This window comes from Rattus norvegicus, chromosome 2 (assembly GCF_036323735.1).
Source record: "Rattus norvegicus strain BN/NHsdMcwi chromosome 2, GRCr8, whole genome shotgun sequence".
NCBI classification, from domain to species: Eukaryota; Metazoa; Chordata; class Mammalia; order Rodentia; family Muridae; genus Rattus; species Rattus norvegicus.
The window spans coordinates 173,551,881-173,562,709 of NC_086020.1; the positions used below are offsets into that span (position 1 = coordinate 173,551,881).

The following is a 10,829-nucleotide window of genomic DNA, read 5'->3' on the forward strand; positions in this document are numbered from 1 at the left end:
TGTTAATTTGGTTACAGCAGAGCCGGGGCATCAAGCAGATTAAAAGGTAGAGGAACCTCCCGATGGCAAAAGGGTCTGCTAACTCAAAGGCTTTGATGAAAGGCGGGTCATATAAAGAATATCATCACCACTGCAGACTCAATAGATACCTCAGGTAAGGTCATATATGTGACAGTACTATGTAAACTTCTAGGAAAATGTAAAACAGCTTTGGTTCTCTGTATGGCTATTACTAAGACAAAGACCTGAGAAGCAAGCTGGGCGGACACACGCGCATGCACACACACACACTCACGCATGCACATACATACAAACACACACAACACGCATGTGCACACGCACACACTCATGCATGCACATATACACAAACACACGTAGAGAGAAGGGATGTGTCAGCTTTACCCATCACTGTGACAAATTACCTAACACAAACAACTCAAGGGAGGAAGGGTTTGTTTTGACTCATTGTTTCAAACGTTTGTGTTCACAGTGACTTGGTCCATGAGTTTGGTCACAGCCTAATGGTAGTAGGAGCTACATGACAGAGGACCTTCTTCCCCTCATAATTAGAAAGAAGAGACTGAAACAGGAAGGGGCCAAGGACCGGGCATGACCTTTGGGTACCTCTCATGACCTGCTTCCTTGTGTCCTAAAGTTTCTACCACCTCCCAAAATAGAAGCCTGTGACAGGGCCGACGCTCCAATACAGTCATCTGTTCAGACATTTCACGTTCAAACTGCAATGAGTTTTGAGCAGCAAGAAGACAAAGAAGAAAGTGATTTCAGAGGATGCAACCAAAAGCGGGAGCCACAAAGATGTTCAGAGGTTGAGGGCCTCGGGCCAGCAACTCCCCCCTCATTCAATTAATAAACACTTGCTCAGTGCTGGGCCACTGGTCTATGACTTGAGATAGAAAGCCAGCTTAGCCAAAGCTAATAGAGAGTGATCTCTGCCCTTCACAGAGGACAGAAATTTACATTCTTATTTGGAGAGAATCAATAAACAAAAGATCTAACTAAGCCAGCTATGCTAGGTTTAAAATGAGCACGGGAGAACCGAGCAACGGAGATGAAAAGCGCAAAGGCTGAGCAGTGTTTTGAACTAAATGCAGCCAAAGACAAGAATGAGATCAAATTTCCAACGGTGACTCTCTAATACTACCTCCCACTGCAGGAAAAATAATGAACATCACACTGTGCTGGGATGGAACTGTCATAAAATGAGACATGTACAAACGTCCTAGGAACGCACACTCAACTTCCATATTCCGTCTTCACATTTGTTCAAAATTACTAGCTGGAAGTGTCATGGGGAAAGACTCGGGCAGGGGCCGAGCAAAGAGAATTAGAAGAGACACAAGAGAAGCCTATGGGACGGAAGAGCTTCACACTAGTACCTTGAGAGGAAGGCTCGACAGAACACCAAAGGTTTCCTGCGCTTTTGATTATGTGTATGTGGGAGGGGTACACCTGAGTGCCAGTGCCCATGGGGGCCAGAAGTCAGTAGCTGCAGTTCCATGAGTGTGGGGAACTGAACCTGTGTCCTCAGTGAGAGCAGTCAGCATCTTACCTGCTGAGCCATCTCTCAGGCCCCTCAACAGGACTTTAAACACTACTCGATTTTTCCCCTTAATAAAGGTTGTGTCTAAGTCAAGAATGATATATAAGGTCCTTTCTAGAAACAAGTTCAAACACCGGCAGGTGCTCCATAGAGCACTGCACGGGGAAGAGGTTGGGTCTCTTCTGGGATGAATTTCTGCCATGGTCTCAGGTTTGGGGGGGAGGGTACATGCAAGCCTTCATTTACCTTTTCTCCCCTCGATACTTAAAAAATATTTGTAGGGGCTAAAAACAAACTGGCCATCTCCTAAGTAGAAAAATGGCAGACCCAGAACAGTGAGGATCTGTGGGCTGTAGTGAAATGTATACTAAAGCCTTTGTGTCTGGCTTGAGTGACATGTTGGAACAAAGCCTTTAGTATGTTTGGGTAGAAGCTGAGGAATTGTTATGAGACTATTTGAATCTTGAAGAAATGTTGTCTGTCTAGAGAATCGGCACTTGCTGCTACATAAGAACTTGCAGCTGCACTGCCCTTGGTCCTAAGACAGTCCTGGCAAACCTGGAGTTCTTAATTTTGATTATGGCTAGCCATGGTCAAAAGGGACTGAAGTTTGTGTGGGCTGTCTGCTCTCACAGGCAGCAAGGGCAAGATAACTTTGTATTTGGAACCTTTCCCAGCCCCAATTAACATTGTAGAATGTTTGAATAAAGTAACTGGAGTGAGCTAGCTGGGCGTCAGTCTTTTCTGGGAAGGATGTGAACCCCTCTGCTCCTAAGGAAATGAAGGCTTGGCATCTCGGTGGGCTTCTCTCTCTCTCTCTCTCTCTCTCTCTCTCTCTCTCTCTCTTTCTCTCTCTCTCTCTCTGCTGTGGCACCTCCGACCAACATCAATACTGAGTATATAGCTTGGTCTTGGTCCTTAAAGAGTTTATACTGTAGCTGGGAAAAGGGACAAACACTTCAAAGAAACATGACCAGGTTCCTAAGATGTCAGCCGAGAACTGAAATGCGAGGCATTGCCTCAGGGAGACAGCCAGGCAAGAATGAAGGGGGGGAACGGGGTGCTGAGCCAGGCCTTATGAATGTGCTTTCCTGACATACCGGGGAAGAGGAAAGACTGAGCCTAGAAGAGGAGGGAGGAGAAAGAGACATAGTGATGAGTTCCGGAATGAGGAACCGACAAGCACAGACTTCAAACAGAGCATCTGCAGAGGCAACAGCCCACAGAGGCCCCTGTCAGTCACGGTGTTTAGAGAAATACACCCAGGAGAAGAGATGAGAGATGGAGATGATGGAGATGATGGTGATGATGCAGAAGCAGATAAGTGACATGGGGATGGACAGAGGGAGATGGACGATGATGGAGAAGGATGTGGAGGTACGGGGTGGAGGTGATGGAGAGGGAGAAGGAGATAAGGGGAGATGATGGAGACAGATGATGGAGAGGGAGATGGGGAGATAGGAGATGGAAATGTTGGAGATAAAAATGGAGATGGGAGAGATGGAGATGATGGAGATAGAGATGGAGAGGAAGAAGAAAAGGGATAGAAAGAGAGAGGGAGGGAGGGAGGAAGGGACAGTGAGAGCGCCTTATAAAAAGATTTATTATTAGGAATTAATAATGTGATTACAGATGCTAAGAAGTCCCAAAGTGTGCTGTTGGAAAGTGGGAATATAAGAAACAGCAATGAAATTAAGTTCCCATTTGGGCCTCAACCTTAAAGCCAAAGACCTAAACCCTACACCCTAGGTCAACAGGCAGGGAAGGAAGACACAAGTAATTCCCAGGTCGGCCAGCCTCAGCCTTCTGTTCTACAGAGACTTTCAGGAAGTGACTGAGCCCCGCCCACGTTAAGGAGCGCAATCTGCGTTACTAACCCTAGCATCCTGGAATTTAACTCTCAGAGACACACCCAGGATGAGCACTGCACACCCTGGTGCTGCCTAAGGAAGCTGACTGTCAGGCAAACCTTCACACCTTGAGCTGAGTCATTACCCAGCGGGCGGGCGATAAGGGCCATGACTGGAAACAGAAGCAGAGCCACCTTAGCAAATTAAACCGGCCTTGATGTGGAAGTGATGAGGAGGAAAGCACCAGAAGCAAGACAGAAAAATACGTAGAATTATCCACGCAGTAAGACACTGCAACAGACGATGACCCACAAACATCTCTATGACTCTCCTCCTAGGAGGAGCTCTGGCAGGAGATTAAGATGCCGGGTCATTACTTGGTTGCACTGCATCGTATCGCGTGCTGTGTTGTATTCCACTGCATTGGGCTGCCCTGCATTGGGCTGCCCTGCATTGGGCTGCATATATTTTGAGATAGGGTCTGACTTTGAAGCCAGTCTGGAACTGTAGCTTCTCCCACCTCAATCCGATGTTAGGATCACGGTAAGCATGACGACTTCCAGGACTTGGTAGTTTAGTCTGATACCAGGATCGGCATGCAGAACTATAAGGAAGAACTGGGAAAGAGAGCCTAGGATTCCAAAGGTCAGCAATAAAGATACACGTTTAGAAAGAAAGTTTAGGTGAGAGCCGCCTCGGCCTGACTGAGGCTGCAGGACGGCGGGAGGAGCGGGCAGGCTGAGTCAGCAAACACTGCCAACCCTAATCAGTCTATGACTCACTGTGAAGAAATGACCACTCCTTGGTGACAATCCAACCCTAAAACTAGTCAAGAGGGAGGATTTCATTACAGGGAGGAAAGGATGGGCAACTCAGCCTCTTCTCAACTGCTAGAAGCTGATTCTTACTATCCAAAGCAACTGGTCAAAAGAGCCATGCCAAGTCCTAGGCAGTCAAATGTCCAAGGACAAGGAGCAACTTCTGAGGAAAACTCATGGGGCTGACAGGACGCAAACATTACCGATTGAGTGTGGGCTTTGATTTCAGAGTTTTGGGGAGGAGATGGGCAGAGGGTCTCACACTATCACCCAGACTAGCCCACTTTGTAGCCCAGGCTGGCCTCAACCTTACAGCAATTATCTTGCCCTACAGTCTCCTGTGCTAGATTATAGATATGGCCACCACAGCTGGCTGGGGTTTTTATTCCAGTAAATAGGTAAATATCAAATACTTTTGTTTCCTCAGGCAAAAAAAAGTTAATAACAATTCTATTGTCAGATTTCTCATAAGCATTTAACTACTATATCATGTCCTTAAAATAAGACAAAAATGCAAATACCTTGTAACATACTTAGAGAGATTTAAAATATTCAACATACCAAAATTCTAGCATTATAGAATAGACAATAGTCAAAAATAATACACTAGATATGTTGTATTTTCCACAGAAAAAGTCAAAACAAGTATAGGTAAATCATAAAGTCCACATCTAAGAAATTTTTATTAAAACTTTTCTCATAAACAAACCTAGGAGCTAGGCGGATGGTTCAGTAGGTAAAGAGCTTCCATGAAAGCATGAGGACATGGGTTGGATCCCCAAACACAGAGAGAAACGCCAGGGATGTTAGCACACGCCTGTACCTGGGGGTCAGAGATTCCTATGGGAGGGCCCTGGGGCTCACTGGCTGGCCTGTGAGCTGCAGCCAGTGACAGGCCTGTCTCAAAGGACACCCAAGGTTGTCCTCTGGCCTCACACAGACAAGCACACATGTGTGTACCTGCACCCTCATGTATACACACAGACAAGCACACATGTGTACACCTGCACCCTCATGTACACTCAAGGACAAGCACACATGTGTACACCTGCACCCTCATGTATACACACAGACAAGCACACATGTGTATACCTGCACCCTCATGTACACTCAAGGACAAGCACACATGTGTACACCTGCACCCTCATGTACACTCAAGGACAAGCACACATGTGTACACCTGCACCCTCATGTACACTCAAGGACAAGCACACATGTGTACACCTGCACCCTCATGTATACACACAGATTGAAAAAGAAATCAAAGCCTGGCATGGCAGTGCCCACCTGTAAACCCAGAACTTGGGAGGCGAATACAGAAGAGTCCGGGGTTCTAGGTCAGCCTCAGTTATATATCATGTTTGAAGCCAGCCTGGGCTCACATGAGGCCCTGTCTCAAAAAAGAGCAAGAAATATTTGGTAATAAATATGCAGAAAACACAAAAAGTTTTCTGTTAAATGATCTTCAAACAATATATTTTAAAATTTAACGTATCACTGAATTATGAATGTATGTATAAATATATGTAACTATGAAGTTGTGTATATATAATGATAGGTACGTATAGATACAGGGTATACACATATGGAGTTCTATATATGTAAATATATTCTCCCATACTCATTATAATATACTGTCAGGAAAATAATAAAAACAAAAAAACACAAGCGAAGATCCTCATTTTGAGAAATAAAACATACATCTTTAATAGGCTTAGAGATGAGGTAAATTAAAATACTAAAAACTACTAGATTTATTTTTATGTTATGTGTATGAGAGGTTTGCCTGTATATATATATATATATATATATATATATATATATATATATATATATATATATGCACCACATCTGTATGCAGCCGCAGAAAGTGGAATTACAGATGAGTATGGACTAACATGTGGGTACTTGGAACTGAACTTAGGTCTCCTGGAAGAGCACTATGTGCCCCTAACCATTGACTGAGCCATCTATCTCTCCTGCCCTTAATCACTGCTTCATGATGGCCAATAAAAACTTCCCACAAGAAAACCCTGGAATGTTCTTCCCACCCCTCTCAAGAGTGTGGATACTAAAAATCACTAAGTATTTCATTTCATATTTTACACATGCATGTAATCAATTCAACAAGTGAACTCTAACAATATAAAGAGAGGAGCCAAAATGCATTCCCTTGGCATTCTGCAAACCCTACTGGATTTCTCTCAACTCCTTAATGGCATGTCTTAGAATGATGCTCTGAAGAAAATTTTGAAAAAAGAAAACCATGCTCTATAAAAGCTAATAAGCTGATCATCCAACTGCAGGGTAATTTTATGCCTCCTCTTTGGACAACACAAAAGAACATGAAATGTGAGAAAATGAGGTGATCCCCACCTAAGAGCTTTGCACTGTGGTGACCTCCCCTGCCCTTAGCCTTATACAATCAGAAAAAAAAAAGTGTTACTGTCTCTAAACACTGAAGGGACACTACTAGAAGTATAAGTCAGGGAACGTTGACCTTTTCATATCGGTGTCTCTTCCATAAACCTTTCCTACAGAAAGCACACACATGTCCCATAAAGAATGTCAAAGGTGATTTCTAGAGCTGTTCGTGGAGGATGTAGGAAACCACCCAGATTCTCAAGAATAGGATGCTATTTAAACAGCCCATCATGCAGCTACTCAATACAGTCCTGCACAGTAATGCCGAAAGACACAAGGCTCACCTACAAGCATGGTCATGGGACCCCTTTTAAGATGCATTCTCAAATTAAAAGTAAAAATCAATGGCTGGGAGGGCAGCTCAGTGAAGAGACAGCTGCCCACCATGCACGAAGCCCTGGAGTGGCCTTCTCAGCTCAGCAAAGTAAAAAAGTAATTAAATAAATCTCAGCTTGAAAGTTTTATAGTATAACTCACTGTTATTAACAATAAGTACATACTTTAAGAAATAACTTAAGAAATTTTATTTAAAGTTTCTTCAAGGGTTGGGGATTTAGCTCAGTGGTAGAGCGCTTGCCTAGGAAGCGCAAGGCCCTGGGTTCGGTCCCCAGCTCTGGAAAAAAAAAAAAAGAACCAAAAAAAATAAAGTTTCTTCAAAGTTTCTTGAGTCAATTCCTTAAATAAACAATTTTTAAATAAATTTATTTAAATTCAGTATCAGCTATCATATTTATAAGGGAAATCTTAAGAAGAAAAATACATGCACCTAACATCGGTTTTTCCAGAATATAAGATCGCAATGTACTTTTAATTTTCAACATCATATATCATTAATACCTAGCTTTTTATTGTGAATATATAACATACATAATCAGAAATATAACCATTCTATGTTAGTAATATAATCAGAAGTAGGAAAAAACCTTATTTTTAAAGAATAGATAAATCTTTACAATTCATTGAAAATATATCAACTTTTCTTTCAGAAGGCAGTGTCATCCTTACTCTTAGAAATTAACAGTTAAGCAACACTGTGGATACTGGAAAAGCCTCTTTTTGTGCCTACTCTAGTAACAGCTTCTCAGGATAAAAGTGGGCTTCAAATTTTAAGTTTATCAAATTCAACTAAGCAATGCTGTCAGTTCCCAAATGGCTGCAGATAAACTTACGCTTCTAATTCTACGTAAAAGTAATCCGAGACTTAACAGCAACAGGTATGCCTTCTTCTAACCCTGACGGTACTGAAAGAATTTTCATAATGAAAATAAGAGGAATAATAGATCATGTCTCTAAATTCATAGTCCCATGAGTATCTCGACACTGTAAAAAACTTTAAAAAGTTTAACATGTTGGAAAGGTGTTTGAGGGATTATAAACCTGGGATAATTTTCTTACCAGGGAAAGAAAGTAAGAGAGAGGCTCTCATCCCTACGATAACCAGACATCAAGTGACTATAAATGCCAACACCTCGGCTTCCTCACCAGCGGGATGGGAGAATGGAAAATGAACAGCCTCGGTGGGTCCTGCTCGCTCTGAAATCTGACAGCAAACCTTGAGTCTGCCCTGCCAAAGGATTTTAAGAAAGCATCAACACAGAATAAAGTATTATCTAGTATTAAAATGCATGGCCAAGTTCAGCAGACTCTTGCCTAAGTTTACCTCTTTACCCTAAATTGTGTTTTCCTCTCCTACAAAAGTCCTTTAAGAGACTCTTCAACGCTCGCCTATTTCTTCCTGTCATTACTCAGTGCTTGTAAAGGACAAATTTATTTCCACATTTGGGTCGGGCTTGGGGGTCTTGTTGTGGTTTTTTTTCCCCCAGTGATTGTGTGTGTGTGTGTGTGTGTGTGTGTGTGTGTGTGTGTGTGTGTGTGTGTTTGAAGAGTCCAATGAACTGCGTTCCTACACTGGGATCCACATAAAGGTAGGAGAGAATCAACCCCACAAGCACTGCCCTCTGACTTCCACACATGTACCGGGGCACTAATGCATTCTCTGGCTCTCGCTTTCACTCTCTCACACTCAAATAAAGAAATAAGTACATTTTGATAAAGTCTTGCATTGGGCTGGGGAGATCATTTGATTAGCCATGTGACGGCTCTAAGCACCAAATAAAAAGGCCAGTGACAGTGAGAGTGAGCCTGCAATCCAGGTGCTGGAGGTGGAGACAGGAAAACCCCTCAGGATTGAGCCCATACAAGATCCTGTCTCAAAATATAAGGTGAAGGATACTGAAAAAAAAAAAACACCAGACATTGTCCTCTGGCTTCCAAAACACACACACACACACACACACACACACACACACACACACACACACACACACGCATCTTCTAAATAAAAACAAAAATAAAATCCTATTTTACATCCAAAAGCTTCATGAATTGTAATGGAAAAACTTCAAAGTCTGCCCCATAAGTCAAAAGTCTTACATTCAAGTCTAAGTGCTCTAGTCCCAGAACCTGGGTAAACAAGTCTCTTTTAAACTCTGAGCCTCCTCTGTTTTCCTCCTGTATAGACTAAGTACAATGTACTTACTGAAAGGTGTTCACATTACACAGCTTAAATATGGCACGTCTAAAAGCACATGTCAATCATGACGCTGTAGAAAGGCTTGTCTGTTACTGTTTTATCCAAGAGATGTGAACAAAATCCTTGGAGTTCTACCCTTTCTTTGAGAACCACTCCTCTCTGTAGGCTATTAACTCCAGCTTGGAATTCAGTGAGAATAAAGATGAAGTTGCTATAAACTATGCTTCAAAGCCAGAGGCTCAGGGTCTGCCCTTTGGCCAGGCTTGTGGACAACTGCACAGAGAATGAAGCTCAGGTTTCTACGCAGAGATCAGAGATAGTCGTTTTGTAATATTTTGTACAGGAGGAATACTCTTCCCCAAATTCTCCTCTTAAAAGCAACGGAGGGGGGCTGGAGAGATGGCTCAGTGGTTAAGAGCACTGACTGCTCTTCCAGAGGACCTGAGTTCAATTCCCAGCAACCACATGGTGGCTCACAACCATCTGTAATGGGATCCAATGCCCTCTTTGGTGTGTCTGAAGACAGCAATGGTGTGCTCATACCATAAAAATAAAAAGTAACAGAGAATGCCACCTGGAAACTGAGTGCTTCACTAGCGAGCACGGGGCACTGACTTTAAAAAAGAAGAAAGTAGTACAAGCCTCCAGCTCCCCATTTCCTCCGTTCACCCCACCTTGCTACATACGCTTGTACATTTGTTTCTTGGCTTAAAGCTATTGACTCTTAGAGTCCTGCTAGAGAAAGAACTTCGCAGAAAGAGCTCTGAACCAAACCTGGGAGGTAGAGAACCACCCAGCATTTGGAAGGAAGAAAAAGCTAGCTGGGCAGGTGAGCCTAAGTACCCAGACCACTGTCAACCTTTCCGGATCCACTTGCGGGATGCCAGCCTCTCTCGCCCTTCCTCCCATGTAACTTAATCTTATCCCTAAAACTGTAAGACAAACGAGGCCCTCAAGCTTAACTCGATCAAAGCAAAGAGGGACAGAATTCTTATCAGTGTCATGAGAAAGAATTTGTTGGTGTTCCAAGAAATCAGTCTTTAACATCGGAAAAGTAAAGCCAACCTGTCGGCCATATTGGACTGAATCTCTCAGTTTCTGTCCCAAGACGACCACTGACATTCTCCAAATCAGGACATTGGCTGGGGTCCATTAGGTCCAGGCAGCTTCACGCTGTCTAGTGCCAGGTGCGCAAGAGAGGTCAGGCAGGTACATTAAGGAGGGGAAATCTTCCCCTTGCTAATCAACGAGATAAAGGTGATTAAGCAGGAATTATTTTTCAATGACCTATATAATTTCATCAGAGCTGCTATGGCTATTAACTGAAAGCAGCTAACTTCCTAACGAGATGAACTTGATAGCAGGGCCCTCCCAGAGCAGCCAACAGAGGACTATGCCCAGCCTAAAGAAAGCAACAATTGGTCAGCCACAGTTCCCACCCTTCCTCCTCCTGAGGACTGTCTGTCTTCAGTATGGAGCTCTTTCCCTTGGAGGAGGGGCTGTGATGTTCCCTACACCTATAGAGTGGTTGACAGCTGATCTGTCGAGTACAGGAGGCTAAAGCCAACCTGGGCTAATTCTCAGGACCCACTCACATGAGTCCTCCATCTCCAAGCAAACAAAGTAGCTGTCACCACCAACAC

The 10,829-nt window shown here is 43.4% G+C and overlaps 1 pseudogene; it reads right to left on the minus strand.

Annotated features, from left to right (window-relative positions):
- Alg13l-ps1 (ALG13, UDP-N-acetylglucosaminyltransferase subunit like, pseudogene 1) overlaps window positions 1-10,829 on the minus strand; it is a 161,585-nt pseudogene that overhangs the window by 150,140 nt on the left and 616 nt on the right.